The 13737-nt window shown below is 43.7% G+C and overlaps 1 long non-coding RNA gene across 1 annotated transcript; it reads left to right on the top strand.

Annotated features, from left to right (window-relative positions):
* Nucleotides 1-2751: 2751 nt before the first annotated feature.
* On the top strand, nt 2752-13476 carry LOC148534525 (uncharacterized). Its single transcript, XR_015877639.1, has 3 exons — nt 2752-2816; nt 11982-12101; nt 13352-13476. It is a non-coding gene; the product is annotated as an uncharacterized LOC148534525 (long non-coding RNA).
* Nucleotides 13477-13737: the final 261 nt, after the last annotated feature.

Here is a 13737-nt window from a genome sequence, read left to right as displayed (position 1 = left end):
ATGGTTCCGATGTTACTTGATGTTACCGATGTTGTTGTTGCCTTGTGGATGCATGTCATGGGAAGTGGTCGGCTTTATACAGTGATGAACGTATTGGTATAGTGCTGCAGTTGCCGTGCGATTGCATTCATTAGCATATTTTCGCACATAGCGGGTGCGTGCAAACGCAGCCGCGCGATCCGTGCTGAATCAGGCCCTCTCTGCTTAAAAACCATTACATTGCAAGGACTGTTTTTCCCATAGCTACTTTGGTGCACTACAAGTACTATAATAGCCTGCTTGTTATTGAACTCTCTGCTTAAAAGCTACTATATTTCAAAGACTATTTTTTCTGCGCTACCTTGGTGCACTACAAGTACTACAAGAGCTAGCTTGTTATTGAACTCTCTGCTTAAAAGCTAATACACTGCAAGGACTGTTTTTCCTGTAGCTATTTTGCTGCACTACAAGTAATACAATAATCTGCTTGTTATTTGACCTTCTACTTAAAAGCTGTTTTATATTGTATGGACGGTGGATTGGTTTTGTGTAATTGCATTGGTTTACTGCTTTCTCGTAAAGCCAGTTATGTTAATCTTTAAGTCCAAAATATAATAGCGTTGGATGCTCCTTCATTGTTTGGTCATTGTGTGTGCTAAAAAGGGGGGAAAACTACACAGGCTTCCTTCTCTGTCACAGTGTGCTGTCCCTGAGCTATTGTAGCGGCCAATGTACCTGTGCCTTGTGAGTACTGTACATCAGGAGAAGAGAGAGCAAACAAGGGTACTACATAATGAAGATAAGTGAAGCAGGCTCTCCCACAGGGTCAATAAAAGGTCAATATCCCCACTCTATAAGTGAAAACATTAACTATCAACCTTCAGACCCAGCTGCAAATATATTTATAAATATCATTATTGTTATAAATGTTACTCCCTAAGACATTTGATATATCAGAAAGCCAATTAGCAAATGTAAGGAAGTTATTGACAACTAGTGGATTCCTATTATATTTTTAACTTCATTTGTTATGGTCTACACATACAGTAAGATCCAAAAAGAGTCACTACACGTTCGACAGTAACATGAGTAAATAGTACATTAAAAGCCATAGTCAATTATTCTTAAACAGGTCATTTTATGAAGCATTCCATGGAATATTGACACTGTAAATATAGCTGTTTGTATGATTTCTTCAGATTGTCATCTACCTAGTTAATTCTAATATACTAGTAGAAATGTAACTGGAATAAGGTGGAAGTATTTAAAACAAACATTTTTTAGAGTTAATAGGAAAATATTATGATGTAAACAACCTTAATATCACTTTTTATTTCTTATAAGAATATGGGCAGACAACTCTTATAACCACTACATTTAAAACTAAACAAATATAGAACATTTTTATTTTTCCTCAAGCCCTGCTGTAACAAAAATGTAAAGATATTTATAACAAATGTTTGTAATAACTGGGATTTAAAATGGGATATATTAATTAGAGCAGGGGTATTCAACATGCAGCTCTCCAGCTATTGTGGAACTACAAATCACAGCATGCTCTACCATAGTTTTGGTATTAGAGCATGCTGGGATGTGTAGTTCCACAGCAGAGGGAGGTCTGCACGTTGAATACCCTGAAAAAGAGCATTATTATTAAATAACATGAGACTTCTGGAAAGCATCAGATGAAGTCCATAAAACGGTGATAATGGACAAAACACTTTGGGGCTGCGGATTATAAGACTAAAGCCATGTACACACTAGACCATATGCTCCATGAGCGATATCGTCTAGTGTTTTCCCTGAACTGCCAGGCTCAATGTCGTTAAAAATATTGAGCATACACACTGAACGATATCGTTAATGATATTGTTCAGTGCCTGCACCATCTGTCACTGATACTTTGTACCAGTACCGGCTGTCTTGATCAGGCTCTCACCAATGGCATACACACCAGGCGATGTGACTGCATCTCTCCCCGATTAAAGTTTGCTGACAGCCTCAGTGTAGCTGGCAGAGGGGCGCAGAGTTAAGTGCCTGCGATAAAAGTGCCCACGCACAGCAGGGAGGTAGAGCTGGCATCTCCCGCTCTAGGAATGATGTGCTGCTGCTGCTATAATGGTGCCCGCTCTTCACGTAGCGAGGCTGCTACATAGGGGAGATGGGAGCTGCTCAGGTGCTGTCATCGCTGCTTCATCCCTGAACCTGCACAACCTGACGATATTGTGAGGTTGACCTGCAGGTTCAGGCGATGAAAGACATTGTTAACGATTCGTGGGAGCATGCATCGTTAATGATGTCATGCATACACACTGGACGATATTAAACACGATGAACGATATAGTTATTGTTATCGTCCATATTGTTCAATTAATCGTCTAGTGTGTACTCAGCTTTGTCCTCCTCACTAGCGACGTTCCCATCAGATAAGCTTGTTTATTGTACACTATATGCTGCTATTATCTGTTTCTCTCCATATGAGATTTGTGGTTGTTATTGTTGTAGAGTACGCATCCAAGAAACATTGTTGTACGCTGTATGCCGATCATTATATTGCTACAGTATTGATGGAAGTCCACATCAGGTGTATGTGTACCTTGGGAATTTAATCTGTTGTTCAGGTGTTCCGTAATGTATTTTCTATTTGTGGAGCACAATGAAGTTGGTAAACATACCCCTAAACACAAGGTTTCTTGTTTGGTCCTTTGTGTTGTCAGTATTAAACTATTTTATTTTTTCTCTTTATATACATGTCATATGCACTATTGAGGAGAAAGATTCTGCTGGTGCCTGAGGAACAGTAGTCTTATGCAAGGCACTTTACCCACATGTACATGGTATGTGCACTGCTATGAAAATGTCAAAATTTTTATTTGTCTCACTAAAATACTACACTTAGAGGGCACCATGTGTCTTCATTCACCTGTTGAATCTGCAGGATTCTTACTACAATGTTAGCCGCTGTGAACTTGTGGAGTGCTTTTAGTTCCCTAAATAGTGGCAAATTTTGGGGGGACTACTGTATATCCTGTTTGTATCGTAGCGCCACATATTATAGATTTATTTATTAACAGTTTCTTATATAGAATAACATATTTTGTTGCAATTCACAATTGAAAACATTAATAGAACAAACTGGGTAATAATAGTGTGATACCCCTAGAGGGTACAGTTCAGTTAATATATACAGTTAAATAAGATTATAGTTCATATATGTACTTATAGTTAATATATTTACACTGTTCTTATGGTAAAGCAAAATGCTAATTTATGTATTTACACATTTGGTAGGGCAGAGAGCTGCCCACATATATAGGCCTGTTTTGACCCCTTACCAGTGCCGTAGCAGGACGGCAGTGCACCATGTGCTGCACTGCCACCCCTCTCACTCACCCCTGCCCCCTCCTCCCCCTTGAGTGCTTACCTTTTCATCTGAAAGGCGGATGGAGGGCGGGGATCTTCAGCGACATTTCTGGTATGCGCCGCGCAGCACTGCAGGTCTCTTCCTGCAGACCTTTCCTGAGCCGGGCAGTTCATGGCTGGTGCTGCTAGAGGATTTGGCACCGGCTGCAACACCCTCCCTACAGCCCTGCCCCTTACCAAGGGGAACTTGGAACGGATGCCCCTACTGGACTATAGCTATTAACGGGCACACGGCAGGGACGTCTTAGTGCGGCCGCTGTATAGGGGAAAACTGTCCCCATAGAGGATAAGGGGAGCGCTGGGGAGAGCAGCACAAGCTGTGAGCGGGAAGGACCCGCACACGACTCCCACTTTCAAGAGACGCTCGCAGAGGCTGCCGGTAGGAGGAGCAGTCCCTGAGGTGAAGGGAGAGTGGGACTTACTGGGTGGCACTGTAAAGAGCCGCCACCGCCGTCCTGAGGTAGCGGCCATGGAAGCAGGCCAGGACTGCACTGACCGGAGTCAATGCAGGGTATGGATAGCGCTGTTCAGTGGAGCAGCTGGGTGGTCCCAGCGGTGACCAGATGCTGTGAGCGGGGCGGAGTTGAGGCATACGCCTGCTGGTAAGAGGCTTCTGGGAGGGAGAGAGCTGTCTGAGGGGGACAGGAGAGCGGTTGTGGCCAGAGGACTGAGGCCCTCATTCGGAGGCACTCGCAAAAAGCGAGCATTCGTTCTGAATAAGGGCGGCCTCCTGGTCGTTAGTTAAGCTGTGGGTTACCACCCACAGCTTAACGACCGACCACCTTGATGGTCGCGATGGTGATCACCATCGTGACCATCGGGGCATGCGACGAGACCCTAAGGTTGGGTCTCAGCAACCGCAAGCCTCAGGGAGCTTTCTGCTCTGATGGAGCAAGAAGTTCCCCACTGACATCACTGATGATGTCAGTGCGGCTGCCCACAAAACGGTAGGCATTCCGTTTTGGAAACTACCCCCCTGGCCCGCCAACAAAACGGGGCGAGCTGACGCACAACATCGACAGCCACCCCTTTTGTAGCTAGCTCCAGAGCGAGAGAGTTTCTCTCTCGCTCCGGGGCCTGCGCGTGTGCAGGGCTACCCATTGACCCAGTTGCGAGCACATCGGTACTTGCGACCGGGTCTGAATAGGATCCTGAGTGAGGAGCTCCGCACTTACCGGAGGCTGTGTGAGAGGATCAGGATCTGAGAGGAGCTGCCTGAGGGGAGTGCAGGAACTAGAGCTGATAGGAAGCTGCCGGGGGCAGAGAGAAGCATCATCGGAAATGCCCAGATTCCACCCCCTGCCTGGTGACTGATAGCTGGTCACAGCCTGCAGATGAGATCACTGTCAATACACCCTGAGGTACTGATATTGCTATGCCGGACTACAGAGATCAGGTCTGTCAGCCTTATAGAAGTTACACCCAGCACATTACAGGCACTGCAGATTGTACCCTTAATCAGAACTTGTGGGAGTGAATAGCTTACTCTCCCAATAGAAGAACAGGAAAATAGACAGTTATACATTCAGCTATTGTTCAGGCAGTTTTATTCAATAAATCCATAAGCTTAGGGTACAGCTGAAGGGACCACTACTCACACTAGAAACTACTCCCTCAGGAGAGATAGAAGTTAAAAGAAAGTAAATAATTGCTGTGAGTAAGGAACTGCACCGAGGGGAAATATGGCTAACCCAGCTAATATAGTCACATACCCTGCAGCTACAGAAAAGAGAGCCAGTTTATTTTAGCTAATTTGAGAGACATTATAACACTATTGAGGGATTGCATCCAATAAACTGCATTGGAACTCAATATAGGTCTGTGAAACTCTGCTTACCCTGTGGTAGATGTAAAGAGACATTAGAAAACTAACCAATGTTAAACTAACTAAAAAATGCATTGAGGAGCAGCTTTAGAAATAAGGAAAGGAAGAGAATTTCCAGGCCCAGGCTTGCACTGTCCAAGTACCAGCACAACTTGAATAAGTTGCATAGGATGACAGTATAAACCTGGACTAAGTCAGACAGTTCCTCACTGTTTCAAAGCAGGAGAGGAGAATTGACTTTATTCTAATGTGCACCAACGTAAATGGGGTACTGGCCAGACTTTGAGGGAATTGAAAGTCCCTAGGGAAATTACTAGCATGCAGGAATTGTTTCTTGTCTGTCCTAACGATCTTCTTTTCAGCCTAAAGAAAGAAGCGTTCCAGATTAATAAAAGCATGCAAGGGACAGAGGGCCTGATTCAGAGTTGGGAATAGAGAGAGATATCTCTCTCAACTGATCATCTTGGTGAAACCATGCTGCACTGCAGGTGGGGCATATTTAAAAAGTGCAGAGATTTAGATTTGGGAGGGAGGTGTCCAAACTGACATCTAAATTGTAGAGTAATAATAAAGCTGTGCAGTATTTGTGGGCTACATGTAAAAGCAGCCAGTATTTACCATACATACAAAAAATATATGTATTTACACCCCTTGCATTGCAACATGGTGTGTCCAGGTACACAGTTAAGTGCTATCTCTCTCTATTCCCAACTCTGAATCAGGCTGAGAGTGTATTTCTCATATTCCAATGTATGCAGCTTGCTGTAATGTATCTTGTTAATATGTTACTTGTTGTGCAAAATTGCTCTTTCATGAAATTGTGAATAAATTCACACTATTATTCAACTGTGAGTCGGTAACCTAAGTGTCTGAATCTTACTGCATTTAATCGGGAGCAGTTGAAGGGGTAAGAAGTCGTCACTCCAACACCACACTTAGAACAGTGCACCCTTAGCGGGGTGTTACAACAAACAGGCATTGTGGTGGGAAGTCCCTGCTCATATTATATATATATATATATATATATATATATAGTGACACAGTCAGGATAGGGGTCCCTCTCCTGGGCTAGATGGACTCCATCTTTACACACACAGCAGCCATAGAAACAGGATACAAGTCTGGGGTTCTCATACAAGCTGGTCGGTGCCAGTCTTTATTGTGCCAAATGAATATAAACATAAACAAAACATAAACATAGGTCCTATCCCAGCTGGGCACTAGCTACACAGCAGATTCCCTCTCTATAATAATGGTAGGGCCTACTGCCCTCACCATCAACAAAACATGTGCACAGTACTTACAAGGATTATCACCAAGTGTCTCTGAACAGGCTAGTCTGCCTGCTCTCCCAGGTGTGAGACACTCAGCCACAAACAAACCATGCTTATATTAGCCATTTCCAGCTGCAAGCCCTAATGAGCCTGTTACCAAGCTGAAAGGCCCAAACCCTGGAGTGGCCTGTGGATGGAGCCCTCTATCTCCTCACATCCACGCCCCCAGAACCCAAAATGGCTTTTCCAAAAGCCGATACTCTGGTCTGCTTACAAAACAGACTTCTCCTGGGGTTTTTTAGAACACATAGGCCAAAAACCTAGGACAAATGTACCTGCCATTGACCACTTTACCAGTGCTTCTATCACTATATATATATATATATATATATATATATATATATATATATATATATATATATATATTACCGTTTACCAATATAAGGATGACAGAAACTATTGCCAGCAGTAAGATAGGGGCAGGTCAAAATATTTAAACACTTATAGCAGCCATTCTTAGGTCTAAGAAAATGTTCCGTATCCTTCTGGTTCAGCCCAGTAATGTCAGCCTTAACCTCCCTAGAACCTCTTGTAACCTCTTGAGTGTTACGCCCCCAGTTTATACAAGAAAGAGATGGTGTCAAGTAAATAATTTTGGTGCTCAATAACACATGGCTGACGTAATGAATCAAGATACACATCTCCAGGAAAAAACTTTTGTCACCTAGAAATAAGAAAAATACGATTGTGAAAGTATGCCCTGGTTAAAACGTTTAATGTATTAAGTAATAATATAAGGTTGACTACAAAACAGTTATGGCCTATTGTTGAGACAGATTTATATTTAAATCTCAGGGGCATAACATCCGAGACTGGGTAGTTTAGGATTTTTAGACTGGACACACTTGCGCCCAGGGGTCTCAATGAAAACCTGGGGCTTCATTGTTTTATGTAAGAATGTTTGTGTATTTAACGTTTTTTTGTATATAACACTTTATAAATAACACTTCTGTGTTTATACTTTACTTGTCCGCTCTTTTCCTGGTGCATGTCCCTTTAATTCATTCAGAAATCAGACCAGCTGCAGTTTGCCTGATCTCTAATGATTTGATACACTTATTATGTGATTTCAGTGTTTCTGCTGATTGTTTGGACATTACATTCTGCCTACAGTATGTGCTGCATTTTGAAGGGTTGTAGTTTTATACTGCTGATTTTTACAGCTGTACAATGTTTAGAAGTCATTCATGCTCAGATGCCACCAAACTAAAGTTTACATGAGCGTGATAGCCCCAGGGCCATAGCTAGGGTAGTGTGGCCGGTGCCGTCGCACAGGACACCACAGGTCAGGGGGCGCTGTTTGGGCCTGTCAAATTTCTGTTTATTATCATTCTTGCTTGTAGCTTCCACTTATTTCATCCCCAGCATCTCCTGGCCTCTCCTATCTCTTTCCTGGCCCTTCCCTATGAAGTCATGGCCCTTTTTGGGTGCATTATGTCCCTTAGAAAAATGATAGGGGTGCCAATGCTCTTTCTGGCACAGGGCACCAAAAAGTCTAGTTATGGCTCTGGATAGCCCACTGGGTGGGTGTATTGCCTTCAGCAGCACCAACAGCAGCAGCATCTAACAAATTCCAGCTCATTCAGAGGAAGGCTACTCTCTGTATGAATGGCTTCACTAAGAGGCATTGCGGTGTCAACCTCAAAGAAAAACTCAGGAAAGTCATTGAAAAATGGCTTACCCCACTTGGATTGTCCTCAGAATTTGTGATTTCTGACAATGCCACAAATATTGTGAGAGCATTACATTAATTTCTGGACAGTTTCGGCATTCAGCAGCTGCATGTAGAAGATTGCAGCACCTGCAAAAACAGTTTAATTTGCCCTACCACCAGCTAAACCAAGAGGTAGTAGCATGGTGGAATTCCACCCTTTATATGCTTCAGCAGATGTACCTTACTCCAGTGCAGTGGAGAATACTTTCTGTGTTGTGCAAAGTGCTGAAACCCGTCAAAGTTGTCACCTTTGAAGTGAGGGCCTGATTCTGTGAGGATCATAATTGCAAAGCTGCACTCCTCCGCCACAGTTTACAGAAGCCAGGAAATCTCTGCCACCCAACGGAGATCTTGGCCTCTTCCCTCCCCCCAACGGCAGTGACACGCCTCCGTTTCATGTAATGGAGGCTTTTGCCGCCCCCTCCCCTCCCCCAAATGGCAGCAGACTGTCAATCACTGACAGTCTGCTGCTAGTTTGCAAGTGTACTCGTAGACCCGTTCTGCACATTCTGGGTCTGGTGCCTGTGCAGATTCCCGAACTTGTAGTTCAAGTCCTTCACTCGCATTGCCAGGATCCAGGGGTTGTCAACATCTTAAAATCGGATCAATACATTTTGGCAACCACACTAGATCCTAGGTTTAAGTCGAATGTCGTGTCTTTCTTTCCAACAAACACACATCTAAAGAGATGCAAATAGCTGTGGGCAAGCACTTTGTCAGCTCAGCAGCACGTGACACGGCAACATCTACTTCAGTTTTTCCGGCAACTGCGGCTGCCAGGAAAAAATTCAGCTTTCCTAAGAGACCCACTGGTGATGCTGATGAGTCAACACAACATTTAGACATCTAGGGCCTGATTCAGACCCACTCGCGAGCGGCTGTCCGCTCGCAAGTGGGTCGATGTTATGGACTGAGCATGCGCACGACGGAGGGAGCTCCGTCCTGCGCATGCGCCAGACGCGACGAGCGAAGGTAAGTCCTTCGCTCGTTGTGTCCGATCAAAGGTTCGTGCTGTCAATGTTGATTGACAGCACGCCCCCTTTGGTGGGCGTGCCGGGGGCGTGCCTCCCTGACGGGGGCGTTCCCACGGGAACGCCTCCCGTCAGTAGCCGGCCCACTGACATCACTAGTGATGTCAGTGGGAGTGATTTTGGCTCTGATAGAGCCAAAATCACTCCGGGCCTTGCGGTTGAAAACCTCAACCGCAGGCTCCGGCTCGCAAATTCGACGGTCGCTATGGTCTCGACCATCGCGACCATCACAATGCACGCTCGTATAGCCTGTGGGTGGTGACCCACAGCTATACGAGCGTCCAGGAGGACGCTCCATGAAAATGGAGCCCGGCCCTCATTCAGAGCGTGCGCTCTGCTCAGAGCGTACGGCTCTGAATGAGGGCCCTAGTCGGGTCTAAAAAAGTTGCCTAAAATTTGTGACATGGTCACCTCTACCACGACTCCATCTGATTCGGTCACCATTCAATGAATGGTTGTGGTTTATTTTAATAACAGCATCCAAATCGGCATGTCAGATAGTCCATTTGTCTACTGGCAGGGTAAAAAGGTAATTTGGAGGCCCTCGCACACACTGGCTTTGCTTTACTTAAGCTGCCCACCCTGTGTACTCAGAAAGTGTTTACAGAACAACCAGGAATCTTGTCAGTGATAGTGTAGCAGGCTACTATACTGTTCATCAAAATGAACTACAAATTCCACAAAGAAGACCTTTACTGGCATACATCAAAGTCCAGAAATAATATACAAACTCCACACAGTTAGGGTGGTGGTGGCGGGAATTGTACTCAAGCCTTCAGTGCAGGGGCGGATCTAGACTGTTCTTTTGGGGGGGTGAGTTAATGATTAATTCCGACTCCTCCTCTTTCCTGTACTGACACCTCCCATTTTTAGTCCCAGCTCCTCCCCATCACATGTTTTTATTGTTGGCCACATTGATTTTTACAATCAATATATGTTTAAGTACCCCACCCGCATACCCCCGTGACCCCCCTCGCAGCAACCCCCTCGTGACCCCCCTCGCAGCACCCACGCGACCCCCCCTTCCTTTACTTTCACTTACCTCCGCTGCTCCGGGGATGTTCTCCCTCCGGGCTTCGGTCAGCTGCTCTCCCATCCTGCACTGTGACCCGGTCAGCTGTTTAATGCTGCAGCTGACCAGGGTCACAGTGCAGGAGCCGGGAGACCAGCTGACTGGAGGGAGGAAATCACCGGATCCCCGACCTTCGGTCCCTGGACCGAGGTAAGTTTTTTTTTTAATAGCAGTGATCAGTGTGTGGTATATTTAGACCACACAGCTGATCACTGGGGTGGTCTAAACAGCCGATCACAGGGTGTGAGGAGCTGGCTGTTATCTCTTCTTCCCCGGCTCCTGGGTGACAGCCTGTCACTGACACATACCCCTGACTGGGAGGCGGGAGCGCACTTACACAGCTTCGATCACAGCACAGCCTTTATCATCTCTCTCCTCTAAATGATGCAGAGGAGAGAGATGATAAAGGACAGACTGTGCTAGGGGGGGGGGGGGGGCGATCGCTCCAATCGCCCTCCCCTGGATCCGCCACTGCTTCAGTGATGTGAAGCAATAATGCTAACCATAACACCATTTGTGCTGCCATTATATGTATATAGATTGTGGTGTAGCTGGCAAATGATCCAATCTTTCAATGTTTATAAGATTCACCATGGATGGATTTGTAATAAGCAAAAACATGATTATTTTTATTGAGGAAAAGGCCAGCCAAAGAAACTTGTTGCAAATCGTAGCTGATAGGGTCTCCATTATGTCATCATGCAGCATCATGCCACATGTGTGACACAGCTACCCATACAGCATTCCTCCTATAGAAACATAAAGTGCAAATAACCCATCACCACAATACATCAAACCACAAAACACCTTTCTCAAAGATACTGTACCATCTCATTCAGCCTGATGCTACAACAATTCACAATGCTCCCTCCATCACGTTGGCTATGTACTATAGGCGCCATTAGTCTTTATACCAGGGGTATGCAATAAGCAGCCCTCCACCAGCTGTTGAACTACACATCCCAGCATACCCTGCAGCAGTTTTAGAATGGCCAAATAGCAAAACTGTGGCAGGGCATGCTGGGATATGTAATTCTGCAACAGTTGAAGGATGGCTTATTGACCACCCCTACTTTATACTATAGTCCACGTACTGTAACACAGGCCTTCTTCATGAGGGTAGACTTACACTGGCATAAAACTTGTTGGTACATAGAGAATATGTTATTTTATGGACAGGCACTAAAGAACAGTTTGCCACAGCCATGAATTTTCTTAACTCTTCTGATGGTACCATCAATATCGGTGATGTTTCCATCAATTTTTTGGGATGTGACAGGCAGTACCAGGGAGAGGCTAGTCCAGGCCAGTGATTAGCAGAGAGATTGCTTCCAGTGGGAAGTAGCATATATAAATTTCACTGCACTATAATTTTTAATTAATGAGCCATAATTTTAATGTCATTGGTTTCTTACAGTAAAATAGCTGCATTTTTTTTATAGGATCCTGGAATAGTCTTGAGAAAGTATTCTGACTGCTTTTGCAATGTTTGATGTATTTACTGTAAATTTATTGTATTGCATATTTTTTCATAAGAATCTGTTTCCAGTAGTTTTTATTTATGTTTATTGGTGTATCATGGTGATATTTACACTTTCTATAGCAATGTCCTACAGACAGCCATCTCATGTCTATGTTGTGACTCTGGGTGAGGACATGATGGTAACCTGGTCAGACGCTGTCTGCAACCTGTATCTCTACCTGGGTGTTTTCTTCAATAAAGGTAAGCATGTTTTTGCATACAGTACTGTATTATGTATACCTGATGAAGGTTACATTATAAATAGTAATACTGAAATGTAGGATCAATTGATGGCTAATATTTTTATAATTACATTCAGACATTAAGTGCCGCCCACACCACAAATTATTTGCAAACTCTTTGTCCCTGTCATTTTGCATGATTTTTGAGGGAATTTGCTTTAAAATATAGACCCCTAGATCTGACTTTTATTTTGCTTTTTGTCTTTATATTTATCAGTTTAAATAATAAAACAAGGTAAGTGTTAATGTTATCCCAGTAGGATTGTATTCTATATATCTTAGTTTAGCACAAAATAAAATATGTATCAAGAACAGTGACCAAATTATTGCACTTTATGATACACCAATATCATATTTCTTTAGAGCTAAAATTACAATATCTGTTACAATTTCAATTATCCTGTTCTCTATTGTATGAATAGTTAACAGTATTTTGTTAAATAAAATGACAGACTAAGCAGCGTGTATCCCTGCTGAGAGTCAATTGACAGGGTCCATTTATAACAAATCCCTGCAAATTGTTCCTAATAGCAATAAGATAAGTAGAAGTATCAGCAACCGCAATTACTATATTTCAGTGTAAGGTGAAGTGTATAATTTCCATGTGTAATCTCTTTTTTTAATGTTCTGTTTAATAATAGATTTGATTCATGGCAACCTGCCATTATTTAGCTCCAAGATAGAAAGCTAAAGGCTGGCCTGACTCATTGAGGACAAACAGTAGGCCGAGTACACATCAGAACGTTGCGTATCCTAGCCGACTTTACATCCGATGGAAGGAATATCAGGCGGCCGTACACACTGCACGATCCAGTGTACAACCGTGCGACATAACCTTCCATCCCCCATTCACCTGCATGCCGTCGTCAGCGTGGTTGGCCCTTCTTATGTGCAGCACATCAGATGGGATGACATCGCTAATGACGCACGTGAACGCGAGATTGAGTGTACACACTGAGCGATATATAGACGATATGTCGTTCCAATTTGCCTCAAAGCTACATACCATCCAATATATCGCCTGATGTGTACTATTCCTTTAATTGTTGAAGGTACTGTATGTGCGGTATGTAGTCATCAAGTCAATGTTCAGAATGTCCGCGCCAGAATGTCTATATTCGCGATTACTGTGGTTGCAGGTCTACCCACTAAGATGTATGACAGTAAAGAAAGCAGAGACTTATGAATGGTATTTTCTCTCTCTTATAGAGGAAGCTGTGTTGGGCATAATGCTGTTACGCTGTGCCGCAGGACTGTATTTAACAGGCATGAGGCTGTTATCAGGGGAACTGGGCTGCCTGTGGTGGATATAAATTTGCTGTGCACAGCATTTATTTAGGTTAGTTCTTGTCATGCTACATACATTTGTCATGCTACATACATTGTCATGCTACATACATTTGTCATGCTACATAAATTTGTCATGCTACATAAATTAAGAGCATGATTGTAAATCTATTTGTTCCACAAAAAAATGCATCTCACATAAGATTTTTTGCACTGAGCATCAACTTATGGTAATATTTGAGTTCAGTATATCTTCCACCTGCGATATGTAAGTCCATAGAGATGCAAGTCAACCATGTCCCCTAGAG

The sequence above is a fragment of the Taudactylus pleione genome, unplaced genomic scaffold (assembly GCF_031769625.1).
Source record: "Taudactylus pleione unplaced genomic scaffold, aTauple2 ptg000066l, whole genome shotgun sequence".
NCBI lineage: Eukaryota > Metazoa > Chordata > Amphibia > Anura > Myobatrachidae > Taudactylus > Taudactylus pleione.
The sequence above is the reverse complement of the archived record's forward strand: the minus strand, read 5'-3'. Positions and strand labels throughout refer to the sequence as shown.